Consider the following 18921-nt stretch of genomic DNA (forward strand, 5'->3'; position numbering starts at 1 on the left):
TTTAGCAGATCCTAAAATACTATTGCATGCTTCAAAGATTAACAGCATATTATGAGTTTTGAAAAAAAACACTCTTTCATATTAGCTGTGTTATAAGAGACTTAATAAAAAAATACTCTGGATTTTTTTGCCTTGTAAAATGAAAGAGTATAAGGCAATTAGCTGCTATCTATGGAAGGCTTTGAAATCATTTGCTCGACATACCATTCAAGTTACAATTTAGATTAGCAGGTTGTAAGTGATAATCGTATCCTGAAACATCTAGCGAAGAATGCACACTTTAATGGCTAAGACTGAGGAATAAAAATACAGCTATCAAAGCAGCTTCTCCCCACCCACCCCTGCCCCACCCCCTGAGCGCTGAAACTTTTTTTACTTACCACTGATGTGCCAATTGTTTTATGCTCAAGGAAACAAGCAATGGCGAAATGAAAGAATTATCTGCCTGCCTTGTGCATTGCAGCTGCCTTGGAAGCCAGAGGGCAAAGGCGTTTATGTATGAGATAAGCTCATTCAGTAGAACAAATTAATGCTGGATTGTGAATTAAATGGCATGTCTTCGGACAGCTAATTAGCTTTGTGCTGCTCAATTAAGCTTTGAAAGGACATGTTGTGTTTCTTGATGGAAAGGGAAACATTTCAAGGCTGTTTCAAATTCTCAGTGTTTTTCCTCTTTGGAAAAAGCAGGAGGGGAATAGACCCAGAAACATCTTACAGAAAAACAGATCTAGCAGCATTAGCTCCCGTTTGCTATAATCTAAACTACAAAGGTTCTGTAAGCCAGAAAGCAAAAAAGGGAAAGTCTACTTAGTCACAAATACTTCTATAAAACTTTGATCTCGGGCCAAAGCATTTAAGACATGGAAAGCGGAGAAGCAGGAGTCCTAATTTCTTAACATTTGTGACATTATATTCTCAACATAGAAATAGCAGGCCTGATCCTACAAATCTACAGCAATCTCAGGGCACACAAGCCGGTTATAGGATGAAGATTTTCTCTCTAGCTTTTGATGTGCCACTCTAACTGGATGGAGTTACTTATCATGCTTCCCAGCGCAGCTCAAGGGCACTACACGAAAGGTGGAAATATTTCCACATTTGGTTTTCTTGAGCAAGATTGCAAAGGGCAAGACTGAGACTTGATAACTAAATGCTGTCAACAAACTCAATCCATCAAGAAACTCCAGAGGAACACAAAGTGATAGACAAGGGGTGGGAGGGACTTATTCACACAATGGCTCACCGAAAGCCAATGGAAGTGATTGTCCTTTTCACTGATTCATTTACCACAAGCTGCTGTTTTGCACCCCCACCAAACACGCTCCTCAGAACAGGCTGAATGGTGTGCACAGCCGCTCATAACAAATTAGTCAGATGATCTCTTGGCTGTAACCACTGGAAGAAGATCTAAGCAGCTGACATGAGACTCATAGTCATGCATCCCCACAATCTCGACTAAACTTGGTTCAAAATATGTTACAATCTGCATTTACTAGAAGAAACAGGAGATGAGTAGCATATGCATATCCATAACTATACAGCAGGGCTTTTTTCAGGGGTAATTCACCGGAACTCAGTTCTGGCACCTGTCAGGTGAGTTCCAGCATCTCTCAGGTGGGTGCCATTGCCATTCTAAGAGAAAAAGGAGGCATTCATGGTGAGTGTATATATTCTGTGTATTTTAATAATTTAATGCATCAGCTATAGAAGTCTGATTACAGAATGATGGAAACCTGGTATTTATCTACTTTTTCAGAAATACCCTCCCACTACACACACACACAACTTTCATCACATGGTGTGATCCATGGAAATCATGGGGGAATTACAATGCAAAATTACCACCATTTTCTAGCAGGGTTGCAAATGTAGCTTTAATGAAAGCAATTAACACAGAAATGGACACTAAATTTCTGTTAGAATCCAGTAGATTTCCAGAAGTGGCTTTTATAGTGTGTGAAAGGTCACAAAAAGCACATAAATTTATCAGGAAAGCAAATATGAGGGAAATGGTATAAAGTGCTGTCTCAATGCAGCCAAAGACATTTAATCCACATTCACTATGTCTTTGGCTGGATTGGACTCTCTTTCCACGGAGGTTTGTAAGCAAAAGTTGGATGGCCATCTGTCATGGATGCTTTTGCTAATGCACTGTACTGGGTTGGAGTATAAGACTCTTGGGGTGTCTTCCAGCTCTACAATTCTATCATTATATGATTGATTTAAAGTATTTCTTAGCTGCCGGTTAACAAAAGATGCCAGGGAGGGTGTCCAAAAGTGTGAATAAACAGTAATTCATGCCCAACATGGAAATGCAGTTTGAAAACCAACAAAGAAATGTAATAAAATACAATAACAGGCAAGCAAATAAAAGCCCTGAAAAACAAAAGCAAACAAAAAAGCTGCATCGGGAAAATAAAAAATAATTGAATATCTAAAATACCTATATCTAAAATGCTTAAATGCCTTTGCAAATTGAAAAGTCTTCATCTGGTGTGGCAAAGCTTGTAATGTTGGAGCCAAGCATGCCTCCTTAGGGATTTGTAAACTGTCCCTGCTGCACCAGTATTCATGGGTATCAGCTCTAGCTGGACTATATTGGTTCCACTAATTTCTTAGTTCAGTTTTATTGCTGAGTAATTTGCTGCAGCTCAGGGTGGTGGGGGACCATGAACAAAAGAGCTTAATGCCTTCAAATGAAATCAAGATAGCCATAGTGAGAATATAAACAACCACTTAATCTAGGAAATCAGCAAGTGGGCAGCCTTACAATAAAGCACCATGGTAATGATGATTCAATTCTTTTGACTGCTGTTGCAAAAATGGGCACAGCCGCAAGAGGGAGGTAGGAGCAAACTAGAAGGATTGAAGGCAATACAAAAAATATTCAGGGGCAGAGAAAAACCCTGGGGGTGAAACCCTCCAAAACAGCCAAATGAGGACTGTACATGCCCAGTGTCAACAGACCCCAGCCTACCCTGGCATTAAGAACTGCTGGAGAGTCCGTGCTCCAAGTACTGCTTTAGTGAAGATACACAAGGAGAGGGTGTTTCCCGTGGTGCCAACCAAACTTTAGAATGCCCTCCTTCAGCTCTGACATTACAAGCTTCTTGGCACCTGCAAAACTCCTCCTATTTGCATTTGGATTGTAAATGCATTTCTTAAACGGTGTTTTATTCTGTTCTATCTTTTGGGATTTTTGCCTTCTTGTAATTTTTCTATGTTTGCTTGCTGATTTTAAACAGTAGCTTTCGGTTGTGCATATTTTGTTCACATTTTTGTACACCGTCCTAGCATCTTTGATGGAGGGTGGTAAATAAATGTTCACTTGACTATTGGGGGAAAGCCTGAAAGCTAGCTGGAGGGGGAATGGAATGGGTGGGAGAGGAGGAAAAGAGCCATAGGCATATATAAAAAGCTCTGAGATAACCACCTCGTTGTATGAATAGTTCATGACTCTGTTCATATTATATATATTTATCCAGGGATAGAAGTGAGAGCCGCCCATAGAAATTAGCTGGAATCTGGCACCCGATTTCCTAAAATTCTCCAGAAATTGGAGGGAGGGGGAACAAAATTAAACAGTGGGCTGGGGACCACCAGTGGGCCTCAGTGCACTTTCAAGTGGGCATCAGTGCCAAAGCCTGCCCAGTACCCACTCACTTACCAATGCCTACTCCTGGCAATGCTATAGCCTTTCAGCTGGACTGATGGCAGCATCAGAATCTGCCCTCATGCTGAGTAAGGGACACTGGGAGGAAAACAGTTGGGTGGAGGAAGGGAGGTCTTCCTCCTCTGAAGTAAAAGAGCCATGGGACCTATTAAGATTAATGGACCTGACTAACTTACTTAAATGCATTAATTTTAATTGGTTTGCCCTAAGTAGGGCTAGGACTGGATAAATCCCATGGGAAGGGACTTGGGTCCTGGAGGCTTTAGATTACTGAACACTGTCCAACAGTGGTGGGATGGAGCAGAAAGGCTTCTCTTGGCTCTTCTTTCATGGTGATCAATCTATTAAAGTCACTCACCAAGACGCTTCTTGTTTGAATCTTGCATACAGGGTGAATCAAAGCTACCATCTCTGCCTTGGAGATGTTCCTGCATTGTGAAGGAAATATGTGCTTGCATTATTCTGAGGCTGCAGGGGAAGGAATCTCCCAAATATGCCGTGTTTGGAATGTTACTTTGCTTTATTCAGTGGCTTTAATAAAAAAAGGGTCTCAAGCTTCAGAAAATAAAGGTCTCATATCACTACTGCATTACAGCTTCCTAACATATGGCTATGATAAGCCATCAAGCTACACAGGGGCAAAAAAGAGAGAGACTTGGATTTGCAAATGAATAAAGAGCTGAGGAGAATAATATAGACTTCAATCTCCATTTGTAACAATACCGTTGAATTTTTAAAATTATGAGCAGATGATTCATAATACCATGGAAGCATTTTCAGAAGACATGGTCAGTTTATACAAAAGAATTGGTTTTACCTAATGGTAATTTCCAAGGATAAATGCCTACCAGGGAAACAACGGATGACATATTAATTATTGCCCACATACATCAAATACCTAATATGCCATTCTCTAAACTCTTTTGTCTATATGGCCATCCAGAAAACTTGCAACTCAATTGGCAGCAGCAAAATTCATCCCTGCAGAAAGTTGGGGAGCAAGTTCAGTTTAGGAGACACAGAAAATAAATCCAGCCACCAGATAAGGCAATTTGGGAGAAGAAAACAATTGAGGCATTGTTTCCAAGGAAGTTTCCTAGCTGCAAAGAGCCACCCGCTCTGATTTTGCTAAGAAGCATAAATATACAGAAGCAGTTTTTCACATTTAGGGCTTCTCCACATTTGAGCATAAATAAATTCAGAAGAACCTACTCCCATCTAAGCATATGTATGGTTGCAGCCTAATTATTTAAAAAGGCACGAAAACTTGCAAATGTCGCTCAGCAGTGTTCCCTGCCGATATTCATGGCTTAAATCAGGTGTGATGAACCTTTTGGCCTCCAGATATTGCTGAACTCCCACTCTCACCATCCCTGGCCATTGGCCACACTTGCTGTGGTTGATGATGGTTGTAGTTCAACAACAACTGGAAAGCCAAAAGTTCCCCATCCCTGGCTTAAGTGAAAACAGCATCTGCTTTACTCACAGAAACATAGCACGCTCTATACAGAATAAAAAACATCACCATACAGAAATAAACCAGAAACAGCAATTGATTTGCAGAAGCTGCTATAAGTTATCACCCATAAATAGACAAGAGCGAAGCCAGCTATAAGTGTCCACGGATCTTTTCTCAGTCAAGGTTTGTTTCAATGGTTGTTGTTGTTTAGTTGTGTCTGACTCTTCGTGACCCCATGGACTAGAGCACACCAGGCACTCCTGTCTTCCACTGCCTCCCGCAGTTTGGTCAAACTCATGCTGGTAGCTTCGAGAACACTGTCCAAAGATCTCGTCCTCTGTGGTCCCCTTCCCCTTGTGCCCTCCATCTTTCCCAACATCAGGGTCTTTTCCAGGGAGTCTTCTCTTCTCATGAAGTGGCCAAAGTATTGGAGCCTCAGCTTCACGATCTGTCCTTCCAGTGAGCACTCAGGGCTGATTTCCTTCAGAATGGATAGGTTTGATCTTCTTGCAGTCCATGGGACTCTCAAGAGTCTCCTCCAGCACCATAATTCAAATGTTTCAGTGGTAGCTAGTCCCAAAATCTTTGGTAGGATTTCGGTTCCAAATGCTCACATCCACCATTATCAAGATGGCACCACCACTTAATTTCATGGGCCAAATCTGGTTAGTTCTTCCCAGGTGCTAATAAAACAAAATCATGTGTCATCCTTCCTCAGGCGTTCCAGGGTTAGTCTTGTGTTTGTTAACAGGCTTTTCAGGAAATCAGCACCGAGATAGCTCCACTTTCTGTTTCCTGAGTGAGCAGCCTTGGCTGCAGCAGCCATACACATATCTTCCTGTGCTTTTGCAAGATGTTAGAAAGTAAGGAAGAGGCAGTAATGTATGATCTGCTGAAATCTGCAAACAAACTGTGGTTGCTCTCTTTTTTCTTTTAGTGGGTTTGGAGGCAGCATGTTGCTGGAAATTACAAGTGGGAAGAGCATCATTGTACTCAGGTCCTGTTGTGGGCTTCCCATAGGCATCTTGTTGGCCACTGTGAGAACAGGATGCCTGGACTAGATTGGCTTTTATGATCCAGCAGGGGTTTTCTTCTGTTCTTACAAGCTAATTTTCACTAATTATCATTTCAAAATAATGTTTTAATGTTGTTTAATGTTGTTTTTCATTTCCATCCACCACAGGATACAGTATTTATGACTACTGTCTGCTTTGGGCTAGAGTTGAATTGCAGCTATTTCTTATTTTGTGGGTTCCACAATAATTTTACTGTAAACTTTTCCAAAGTGAGTTTGTCGTGGTGAGCCTTCTTACAATCTTTTCCTGCAATGGAACCCTGCCTGCCATGAAAATGCAGCAGTCCGGGGCCAGGGAAACCGACCCAGACACCAATTTGTCTTTTGCACGAATTGGCCCCATAAGATTAAAGAGGGCAAGGAAAGACACAAAACATCCTTGACTTCATCATCTAATCCAAAGCCATTGCTTCGTCATTAAGAGTAATGATACTTTCACATCCTTGAAGCGGGCTTTATAGAGCTGATATAATAAATTAGCTGCTTCGTACAGCACTCTCTCGAATGACTTGACCTAATTTAATGGCCTTTTAAACTAATCACCCAGAAGGATTATACTAGAAACACGTGTAGATCTATGCAAAATGTGGACAAAAAGTGTAGACCTGTCAAGGGAGAGGAAAATCTGTTTATGTATTATACTCCTGCGTGTCCCTCCACTCCTTTATATCCCATCCCCTTCTGTTACTGTAAAGCTGGATTTTCAGATTCATATACATGCTTTATCTACAGTTTATTTACTATGAGTGTTTTTTTTGTGTTGTGTTCACATACCCACGAACATTTATCTGATGAAAATAGGGACCTAAGGAAAAGCGAGACATTCCAGGATCAAATCAGAAACCGGGAGGGCTTCTGTAAATTTAAGATTGTCCCTGGAAAATAGTGACACTTGGAGGGACTGTGTTCAGAGCCAGCCCTACCATTAGACAGAGTGAAACAGTAGGTGCTGGGGGTCAGCAGCAGCACCCTCCAGCTGTTCCTCCATTCCCTTCTGTTGCTGACATATGACCTAATCTGGCCTGTTGCCTCAGGTGTGGTAGAGGGTGTTATGCCATCACCAGTGTTGATATAACATTTAGCTGCCAAGCCACTCTTCATCTTTATGTGATGAAGGGAGGACACACCATCTCGTCCTTCACTTCAGGTGGCAAAATGTATTGGGCCAGCCTTGGCTGCATTATTAGGGATTTCACACTTGAGTGTTCAGTTCAAATACAAAAATGTCACCTTTACTTTATCACAGATAGATACAGATCACACCTAAGATGTACCGATAATAAGCAAAAGCGATTGATGTCCTGCAAGCTGCACTAGGCCTCACCACACATGATCTGGGAATTCTGGAGTATCACAGAGTCAATGACATCATTGGTATATTAGTTTCTTGGGTGCTTGAAAGTACTTATGGGAAAACTCTACATGTTCTCTTCATAACCATTGAGAAAGCACTTTATCTTGCTCCATTCATTTGGATGAAGCATCACACTTTGATGCCTTTGAACAGTTATAATTTTCCAGAGGCTGCAGTAGCTGCTTAAGCATTAACAGCAAGGCGCCATCAGGTAGTAAAATCAGAACATTAGATTTTAATTGGGTGAAGTCATTTACACAGTAATAACAAGAATCAAGGCAGAGATGGCATCAACACATTTTCATAAACCTTTAAACATCTGGTGACACAACAGGAGTGATGGACACACAGTTTTCTCAATGCTTATAGTTTTCAGAGATTTCTATTGTATTTTAACTAAACAGAGCTACTACTATATTTTTTTCTTATTTTCTGTTGTTTCAAACCTTGCCTTGTTTATTTATTAGATTAATTTATATTTTTCCTTTTCTCTAAGGAATTCCAGGAGGTCTTTGTGAGGATTATTCAACTTTAGTCGCACAACAGCTTGTGAGGTAGGTTAGGCCCAAGCTCTTAGTGCCCAAGATCATTAGGTGAGTTCCGCGGCTAAATAGTTCATGTCTCTCCAGTTCAGGTGCAATACTTAATCCAGTATGGCACACTCAAATGGGGGAGAGACAATCTTAGACTCTTAAGTCAGTGCCAGATAGCAAACCAGTTGTAATGTGAAACTCAGCCTATAATGGTTTTGCACCTCTTCTTTTGACAGCTGTCTAGAGAGTCACTGTCAATCTGTGTAGTAGACCATTCTGAGACAGGTGGGCCAATGGTCTGTCTGTTTTCAACCTTGGGTTACAAGATGTTGTTGGACTGCAACTGCTATCATTCCTAGCCAGCCTGGCCAGTGGTCAGGGATGATAGGAGATGAAGTTCAAGAACATCTGGGGATCCAAGGTTGAGAAAGTCTGGTCTAAAGGATAAAACAGGTTCTTCCTTCCAGCCACTGTGAATTGAACAAAGGTCCTTAGTCTTTAAACAGTATCCTTTGGTCTGCATTGGGGACTTTTCCTAAGACAATTTGGAGTGAGATGGTGGACTTAATGGGAAGTCTTATCTCCCACATTTGTGCAAGAAATCAATCTCTGTAGAATTATGGATGCAGAAAGAACCCAAAATATTCATTTGTCATATCTGCACATACTCTTATACGGGGCAGATTTTCTTCAAATGTAAGGGAATTGTTCTGTTTCTGGTCTGCCAACAATAGCTAAACAACAACAGCATACAACTAGCTTTGATACAAACAACTCTCTTTGTCTCTTATCATCTGTTCTGATCGCAAAGAACTCAGCTTTTGTAATATACACCAGCAACAGAAACTGTTGTGTGCACTTGTGCCAATCAAACATGGATTTGTGTCAGGCTTGTGCCATTTCAAGATGGCACTGCATGTGGAAGCTGGGTCCGTGTCACACAGGAAGTCTTAAGGCACTTGCACACCTCACAATCTAGATGTTAGCACCATTATTTCATTGTACATCAAGCATCAAAGGAGGGAAGATGCATTAGCAGATGTGTTTGACAGCCCCATCATTGCAGGCACATCTTTAGGACATACAAATAAGACAACAACCTGTCTGGGCATCCTAAAGGTCACCTGCTCTTTATGCTGCCTCTCTTCATGCTTTCCTGACATTTCTGTATTACCAAGTGAGTAATGTGATGTCACATCAGATAAAGGACGTTACTAATGTATATAATGACTGAGACAGGTGACAGTTAAGCACAGTTTGGAGCCACTATTCTTCACCCATGTATGAAAGTGGTCAGCAAATGTAAAGCACATAATTCATAGGAATAGCTTCTAATTTCCCAGCAGGCAAGTCAGACAGAAAATGGTACTATTTAGTTGTTACTATTACAAAAATGGGGACCCTATCATGATTTGAATGATTTATATTGTCTATGTTGTTGTTGTTGTTTAGTCATTTAGTCATGTCCGACTCTTCATGACCCTATGGACTAGAGCACGCCAGGCACTCCTGTCTTCCACTGCCTCCCGAATGTTTGGTCAAACTTATGTTAGTAGTTTCAAGAAGTAGTATATTGTAGTATATTGTCTATACTACAATGCAAAATGTGTTATTCAGTACCACCCTTGAACATTGGCAAGGAAAAATCATGTGTCTTTGGGAACATGAATCAAATGTATTATATGTTCTCCCTCCCATTTTATTCTGCAAAGTGGGTTGGCCTAGGCACCCAAGTTCAGCTTCCTGGCCAAATGATGATTATGAACCTGAGTTTGCATCTAGTTGAACCCTCTACTACACTTGCTAAAACTGGGCCCTCCAGATGTTACTGAACTTTAACTCCCATCATTCTCCATTCCCCTCATAGAGGTACAATTTGCAGAGCACGAGAGAGAGAGAGAGAGAGAGAGAGAGAGAGAGAGAGAGAGAGAGAGAGAGAGAGAGAGAGAGGAGATCAGAAGGGAGGCAGGAAATCTGTCTCAGAATAAATCCCCTCAGAAACATAACATGCCACAGAGTTTTTACATCAGGGAATAAAATAAAATGTTCTGTGGTGGGGAAACACCCACAACAATCTGACAGAAATCAGATTGATTTCTGAGTAAGGTGTTGCTATAATATTTCAAATGCAATTTGGTATCAAGCAACACCCACTTAGTGTAGCATAAAAATACTCCAAATGCACTCGCAAGCTAGAAATAATCAATCTTCTTCACAACTGTTAATGGTTCAACAAACCCAAAAGAAAATGTTGGCACTATCTCCTATTTGCCAACAACCAGTTTTCCTGTTTTATAGAAAACAGGTTTTATAGGAAACCAACTACTGATAGCAAGCCTGCTGTCCAATGTGCCCTTCATCAGCATGGGTTACATATGAATTTGACAACTCCATAATAAGAGAAAAGCCCATATTACAAAAAGAAATTGTCTCCCAACTTTATTCATGTGTTTAAAAAATGCTGCAGCATGGGGAAATGCAAGATTTCCAGGAGTTCCCAAACTATTTTCAGGTGTTCATGTTAAGTAAACATGTGGGGACAGCAGCTGGGTGGTCATGCAAGTTTAGACCTCCATTTCTGATTCAGTTGTCCTCCAAAAATTGGAAGGCAAACTTCTGAAAATGAGAGCCTCTAATACTCATGGAGGCTCCCAGCACATTTTAGAAAACCTAGGAGGCTTCCTGCTTCAGAAGTTCAGCCTCCAGCTCAGAGAAGGGGATATAAATAATGATGGAAAGGAGCCAGTGTTCTCATCCCCAATGGTCCCCACTTCACATGTTTACGTAAAATGTCTGCCCTCCAACTCTGCGAGGGTGACTGGAGATGAGCTAGTAGTAAGGGAAGGAACACATTTGCCCCCTCAAAAATATAACACCTGAAGAAAGTTCCTCATAACACAATTTCAACATCACCTGTTTTTGACAGGAAGGCACTGTATAAACAGGGTTTCAGAAGGATAAAACAATAACCCTTCACAATCCCTTTTAAACGAATGAACGCCAAAGGGTCAATGGTACCTAACTGGCAAGAGAAGCCAGCACCATACCCAGAGAACAACACTTTCAGACACACACACACCCCGCCAGGTCCCCACAATGGGTTTGGGAGCAAAGGGTATGATAACATTGCACCCTCTCCTTTTCATTTCTGAGACCATTGCAGAAACTTGCCTTGGGCTCAAGGGGAGAACATGGCATGCCAAATCCAAAGAGCTCTGCCTCTCACAATTAGTTTGGTGTGTGAGAGAAAGTTAACTTCGCCCTGCCCACAAAAAAAGAGATCCAAAATCCATACCATTAGGGCTTTTACCAGGTTGCTTCTTGCTTACCTTCCTCTAGCAAACTTCAAGCCCTGATCAGTGTCAGAGCACCCGTGTGCACCGTTTTCTGCTGTCATTGTGTCCCCCCCCCCCACTTTAGTGAGTGGGCATTACGTAATTGTTGGTTAATGGGAGTTTAGTGGGTCTTGCTGTTTGGAGGAAAAAGTAGAGAGAGACTGTACTGCAGATGAAGGCCCTCTCCTCCACCACCACCTCTACCACATTTTCCACCTGTGTATGCTGTGTGGAGGGGGAATTGGAAGTCTTTTGGAAATGCAGGACACTGTGCCTTTGAAACATGGAGTATATATTTCACAAAAAGCACATGCTCATTTAACCAGACAGGGTGCTTGGTATTAGCACTGCTGCCTGCTTCAGAAGCTAAGATTGCACCCATGAATTATCAATAAATAAATGTAATCCATCCCATTTGCTAACTTCTATGAGATTCCTCTGTTCCTCTTCATGAGATGAATGTGTAGCCCACTTGCTCATTTTGAGGACAATCTATTATTTCTGCAATTGGCAGTGACATTAATCCTGAAAAAAGTACTACCTTGAGTAAATAATGATCAAATGATAGACTAGGAAACTGTTTGCTGTGCTCAGCATTTCCATAAAATAATGAAAATTGCTCAGCTAAACCATACAGCTATTAAAACAAATTCACAGTTGAATATGGTCAAGAAGAATATACTTTGCAAAGCCTGAGTGCTGCAGCTTTGATAAATGTATAATACTTTGGAAGTTCAGAGTGTTGCTGCCATATTGATCCCAAAGGAGTTAATACACATAACCAGAACTGCTGATGTATTTCATTGGACGTATCTATGAATGTAGGGAGAAAATAATACATTTTCGTTGAACTCAGACATCAAGCTGCTGATGAAGCTGAACAGCAAATTGATATCTTGCATCAGGAGTAGCCATTGTGGGGCTTTAAAGATGTTGCTGAACTACACCTCCCATCGATCCCAGCCAGCATAGTCAACCGTGATGGGAGTTGCAATCCAAACATATCTAGAGTTCCATAGGTTCCTCACTCTTGAATTAGATGGATGTGATTGACCTGAGGTCTATCAAAACCTGAAGTGTTTCTCCCAAGAAGGTTTCACAGGACAAAAAATACAGTCATACCTCGGGTTGAATATGCTTCAGGTTGAGCGCGTTCGAGTTGCGCTCCGCGGCAACACGGAAGTAACAGAGCGTGTTACTTCCGGGTTTCGCCGCTCACGCATGCTCAGATGCTCAAAATGACGTCACGCACATGCACAGAAGCAGCAAAAAGCAACGCGTGCGTGCACAGATGTGCCATCACGAGTTACGTTTGCTTCTGGATGTGAACGGGGCTCCGGAACGGATCCCGTTCGCATCCCGAGGCACCACTGTAGTGGCATCCAAATTTACACACATTATTATTATAATTATTAATCCTCAAACCTGCTAGTTTTCATTGTTTGAATTACAGATGTATATTAGGCATCTGATATATTCTTTTGTGGGCTTTGTTTTATTCCCCACCCCTACCCCTTTTATTACTTAATGTAGATGAGCAGCATTCAAGCCAAATTCTTTCTTCCTTTGTGGGAAAATGTTAATGGGAGTATGTCCCTTGAATAAAATTCTAGTGATGCCCCCACACCATGTTTTACTTGCAAGCTGCAAGGAATGGATAGATTGAATTTTCCATGATGTAGAACTGGTTTCGAATATTGAATTAACCATGCTGCAAATGCTGCCCCAGGCCGTGAAGCATCTCCTCGTGATTTATGGAATTGTTCAAAGGGCCTGCAAGCGCTGGGCAAGCCTCCAGTTTTCAAACAGGAGGGAAAAGGAGAAAAGGGGAAAGGGGGGAGAATGAAGGAGGAGTTGAGCCAATAAGTTTCAGCAACATTTACAAAATGAGACACGGGTGATTGGACTACCACAAAGTGATCCCTCCCCCAGTGTGCTGTGAAGCAATGGTAGAACCAAGATGGATAGGGGCCCTGCTTATTCCTAATAGCTGGAGTCAATCGACTGCCAAAGCATCTTTTGGCTGAAATTTGAAATACTTTTATTAGGGAGTAAGTCCTATTGAAAATAGTATGGCACACTCCTGAATAGGATTGTACTGCATATTCTTTAGATATTCTGGATCTCTTTCTGAGGCTGCATTCTGTCCTGATAGAACTATGGCATTTGTTTGTTATAAATTTTAAACAGTGGACAAAAACTATATACTAGGATACTACCCCAAATTTCATCATGTTAGTGGTGACATGATCATGAAAGTTGTGGAGAAATTGCAACCCAGAACTTCCATGATTTCCACAGTTAACACAAATGGATTTTTTTCTGGAAAAACATGAGCGCTAAACTTCTGCTGGATTCCATTAGATTTCCAGAATGGCTTTCATGTCATGTGAAAAGTCATATAAAATGCAAAAATTGACAGGTAACATTGAGAAGATGGGGGGAATGGTCATCTGAATGCAGCCTAAGTATGGAAAAGTCTTATAGCTGCAACTTCTCAGAATTTTGCAATGCAGTTCTCAAGACAAGCAATGTGTAACACACACAGAAAGACCCTGCGTATTTTAGGGTAAAGTGTGCATTAAAATGCAGATATTCATGAAAATAACATATTAAAATGCATTACATTAGGGAAAATTGCTTTGCAAAAAGTGTATTCAGCAAAAATGCATACAATGTGTATTTCACACTGAAATACAAATGAATTTTCATAAAAGCTTTGGAAAACTGAATTTGAAAAATAAGAAACTGAGAGAAACCAAAATTGTCAAGTTAGCCCATATTTAGTCAAGGCATATGAAATGCCTTTCTGAAGCTGTACCCCAGTCGTGGAAGTTCCTCAAATGATCTCCTCTCTCTCTCTCTCTCCTTACCTTCACTGCCAAGTCTAGATAATTTTCTTCATGTGAGCTTTTCTTTCTTTACAGTGCTATTTTTCTAGAAAAAGAGGTGCCGGAACTCACCATGATCTGCTCCCTTGTTCTCTTATAATGCCAATGGCACCCACCAGAGAGGTTCCATAACTGAGTTCCAGCGAGTTTGGGCGGGAAAAAATCCCTGATTCTTTGGCTGTTGTTAGCCACTTTGAGTGCTCTTCTGGTAAGCTGGAAGTTGGGATATAAATCATTCTAATAAATAAAACTTATTTTAAATAGCCTCTGAAATGAAGGGTAGCTCATATGGAGATCTCTATCTATTGTTGGCTCCTAAATCCCATTAGCTTCAACCAGCAAGGCCATTGGTTAGGGGTGATAAGAAGTGTAAAGTAAAAAAAAAAAGGTAAAGGACCCCTGGACGGTTAAGTCCAGTCAAAGGTGACTATGAGGTTGCGGCGCTCATCTCACTTTCAGGCCGAGGGGGCCAGCGTTTGTCCACAGACAGCTTTCTGTGTCATGTGGCCAGCATGACTAAATTGCTTCTGGTGCAACGGGACACCGGGACAGAAGCCAGGGTGCACAGAAACATTGTTTACCTTCCCACCACAGTGGTACCTATTTATCCACTTGCACTGGCGTGCTTTTGAACTGCTAGGTTGGCAGTAGCTGGGACAGAGCAACAGGAGCCCACCCCGTCACACGGATTCGAAACGCCAACCCTCTGATCAGCAAGCTTTAGAGGCTCAGTGGTTTAGACCACAGCGCCAACCGCATCTCAGTAAGAACTGTAGACCAACATCATCTAGAGAGCCAATCCTGCTCCAAACATACCAGTTTATCTTATTCTGGTTTCAATTATGATTATTATGATGGTTCTATATTATTTTATTTTAAATATCTAGAAGCTGTGCTCCAACCTCAGGACATTTTTTCAAAGCTGTCCCCTCCGAATAGTAATAAGAATATCAGGGCAGGTGGCTCTAGTTCCCTGTCTCTCTCCAGCTGGCACACACAAAAACCTGCTTCCAACCATAGTAAGACATCAGGCTCTCAGTCTGGAGTTGGCATTGCAAGTAGGAAGATCTGTCTGCTAGGCAAATATATTTTAAGATTAAATCTTTATATTTTTATTATTTCCCCAAGCTTTCAGCAGCACAGAAATGTTATAGCTCATATCTTTTAAGAGCCGACATGCTGCAAAGCATTTATGGCTGCCTTTCTTTCTGTGACATGCCAGGCAACTGACCCCTGAGCTGACAAGCTGCAGGGAATTTGAACTTTGCAGATTTACTGTCTGAAGTTGCCTCTCAAATAGGGATGGACGGACCCGTTGAAATCTGGTCCATCCCAGTTCTAGACAGGGATGGGACTAAGTCTGTACTGGACTGTTCCTGTGCAGATGTTAAAGGGGAAATCCTTAACAATCCACACAGAAACGTGGCACTGTGTGGCTCTGTAGTTTTTTTAAAAAATAATATATATAAATAAAAGTTGTGATATTAGAAAGGCAATCCAGTAAAATGTGTGTGAAACCATTTCGGGAAAGGATTTATTCAAGAGCAAGGTTAGTGGTGCACCTTGCCACTGATGTGAGGATAAGCATTGCAGCTCCCACCATCCTTGACTATTGGTTCTGGTGGCTGGGACTGTTGGAAACTGGCCCATCAACATCTGGAAGACACCACCTTGGCCACTCTTGCATAATGCAATTAAAATGGGTATATACTAAATGTTGTATGGAACCAGAGTTAAATCCTGTGTGGAGCTGCAGCTCATTTGTCATAGCCATGCCTCAGCAACACAAAATGGCTTTAGTGTGGAAAGAGTTTGTGTAATCTGTTATTCTGTTGCAGACCATTTAAGTACTTGCTTCAAGGTCTATTCCGATGCTTCTCTAGAACATCAAGGCAAAGGCATAGGGAAGAGCAAATCAATCAATTTCTGCTTCTCCTTTTCCCAATCTTATATTCAACACAATCTTTTGTTGATCTGATTCACGTCCTATAACCTTTAAAAATGTGGTTCTTTTTTGGGGGGGTGTTATTGGGTGGTTTTTTATGTTGATCTTTTTTGTGAACCGCCCTGAGACCTCCGAGTATAGGGCAGTATATAAATTCAATAAATAATAGTAATAATAGTAATAAATATTCAGTTTTCCACATTTCTATATCAGTTTGCATTTTTTAAAAAGTCCTCATGAAAATTCAGCTATATATTAGTGTGAGTTTTTCCTACTAAAGATATTTTTTGCAAAACAATTTCCCCTAATAGCCTTTACTTATGTATTAAAATATTTATAAACTACACTTTCACATAAAATATCACTAGATGATATACAGATATAATATGATACATTGTGCATTATTGTATGTGCTATTTTCACTGATATACACACTGATAGTTACAGGTAGGTAGCCGTGTTGGTCTGCCGTAGGCGAAACAAAATAAAAAAATTCCTTCCAGTAGCACCTTAGAGACAACTTAGTTGGTCTCTAAGGTGCTACTGGAAGATTTTTTTTTTATTTAGTTTCATACACAGCGATATACACACATGCATTTCTGTACATGTTACTTGGCTGGAGAAATGCATTGCAAAGTTCAGAAAACTGTACATTTCAAAGAATGGCTGGGTTTCAGTTTGCTTACTGATTCAAAAAGTACAAATTCAGTAAGGTCGTTTCTAAATGAGAACTGACTCAAATTTCTCCCCTATCCACCGTTGAGCCCGGTAGTGTCACAATCTTGGAATAATCAGGTCACAGTTAAGTGTTCTTAGATCTCCCTGGTTGCAAAGGAAAAGTAAGGTGCATGCTTGGATCTCTCCCACTGAAGTGCTTAACCTTGGCTGAATTGCATCTCTTATTACTAAAATGAAGACAGTTAAGCAGTAAGAAGCGACATAGTAAAATATCACAGCAGCAATAAACCACAACAAGCAACATATTTCTTGCCGCCAATTAAAGCAAAAGGAATGAGACACAGTGGATTATGTGTACTAAATATTTATTGCAGGGCCTTGTGAAATTGGAGCTTTTCTTTACACAAGGTGAGTGTTTTCTTCCCAAGTCTTCTTGCCAAATTAATTCACACAGCAAAGAACTAACAGAATTACATCCCCATTAATGGCTGTTGCAGCACTCAGTAGGCCTGCTTCTCCCATGCAAGAAATTATCCTTGCCCGTGGATAATTCCATATCCACAGTGATTACTTACTTATTTTAATCGCAAATGTGCATACGCTATATAAAGTTCAGTGACCTGACATTACTGGAGTCATCTATCATATAACAGAAGATTACTAAAGTGTATGTGCCAAGCGTTGCATGGTTTCACTTAAATGCTTAATGTCCTTGAAGAGAATCTGTAACTCCTGTGAAAAGGAGATTATACAGGCATTTTTACACATAGCAGTTCAATCCCCTGGGTCTGCTGTGGCCACACCACCGACTTAGTTAAAAGTGACACTTACATACTCAATAAACTTTCTGCATGAATACCTAGTGGCAGGAGAAAATGAAAGCTTGATGGTGAAACTGGAGCAGGAAAAGAAGCAAAAGATCCCAAGGATGTGTACCAATGGTGAGAAGCAAAAGAGCACTATGGGTTAGAACCAGACTTTGCCTTCTGTGCATAGGTGGGCTGCTTCCATCTACAGAAGGTTCCCGACTGAGTAGAAGGTTCCACTAGGAGAAGCAGGGAGGACTGAGGCAGTATAAGGCAGCTCCTGCTGTTCAGGAGGAGCCCCGAAATATCCTTATTCTTGATGCAAACTCAGAAGATTTGTATCCCAACTCATTTGTGTAAAGGCGGGTATTTGTATCAATATTGGTGTCTAGGTTTTCACCACTTCAACTTCTATCTTCTATGTATTAACACTACATACAAACAGAATGCCATAGAATGACAGAAATCAGATGAACTGAGAGAACAGCAAGGAAAGGTGTGTTGCTGCCGCTGCGAATGATGAGCCCTGCCCGTCAAGGAAATCGTGGAGAATTCTTCTTCCTCCTGGAGAATATTCAGTGAAATATTTCCACCCAACCATTTTGGCATCCGCTAAAAGGGTGGAGGATTTTGGGAGGCTATTTCCAATTAACATGAAATTGCATCAAAGTTGCCGTGCATGCTCTACAGAGATTTTAAATATTTTACGTTGCATTGCATTTCTTTTATTTTTGTAAAGGGCTTTCTAGAATATTTCTTCTGTAATAATGTAAACGGTGTTATTTCCAAGTCAAAGCAATCTCTCTCTAGATGATTTCACACAGCTGTTGCTTGAAAATAAAATTTGTATAATTGAAGCAGTAAAAGAGTCCCCTGTTCCCTAATTCAGGCTAGAAGGAATAGGTTCAAAGCTATGACAGAAGATGAATTTCAGAAGGGAAGAGGGGGGATTTTTTAAAAAGTGCTAATGTTTCATGCCTAAAATATTATGACTGAACTTTTCTCACTGTTTTAATGACACATTAAATAATCACACCTAACCATAGTTTAAAACAAGCTAGGGTTTAACATGAACAGGCAGAGTGCTAGTGGGGACAGAGGAAGGGGGCGATGGGGGTGGTTCGCCCCGGGTGTTACCACTGAGGTGGGTGACAAAATATCAGGCGGCACTC

At 41.0% G+C, this 18921-nt stretch overlaps 1 long non-coding RNA gene across 1 annotated transcript; it reads left to right on the forward strand.

The window, feature by feature from the left end:
• The first annotated feature begins 5391 nt into the window (after positions 1–5391).
• LOC309376110 lies at positions 5392–18615 on the forward strand. Its single transcript, XR_014171067.1, has 2 exons — positions 5392–8154; positions 18142–18615. It is a non-coding gene; the product is annotated as an uncharacterized lncRNA (long non-coding RNA).
• Positions 18616–18921: the final 306 nt, after the last annotated feature.

This window comes from Podarcis melisellensis, assembly GCF_964234715.1.
Source record: "Podarcis melisellensis genome assembly, chromosome: 1".
Taxonomy (NCBI): domain Eukaryota; kingdom Metazoa; phylum Chordata; class Lepidosauria; order Squamata; family Lacertidae; genus Podarcis; species Podarcis melisellensis.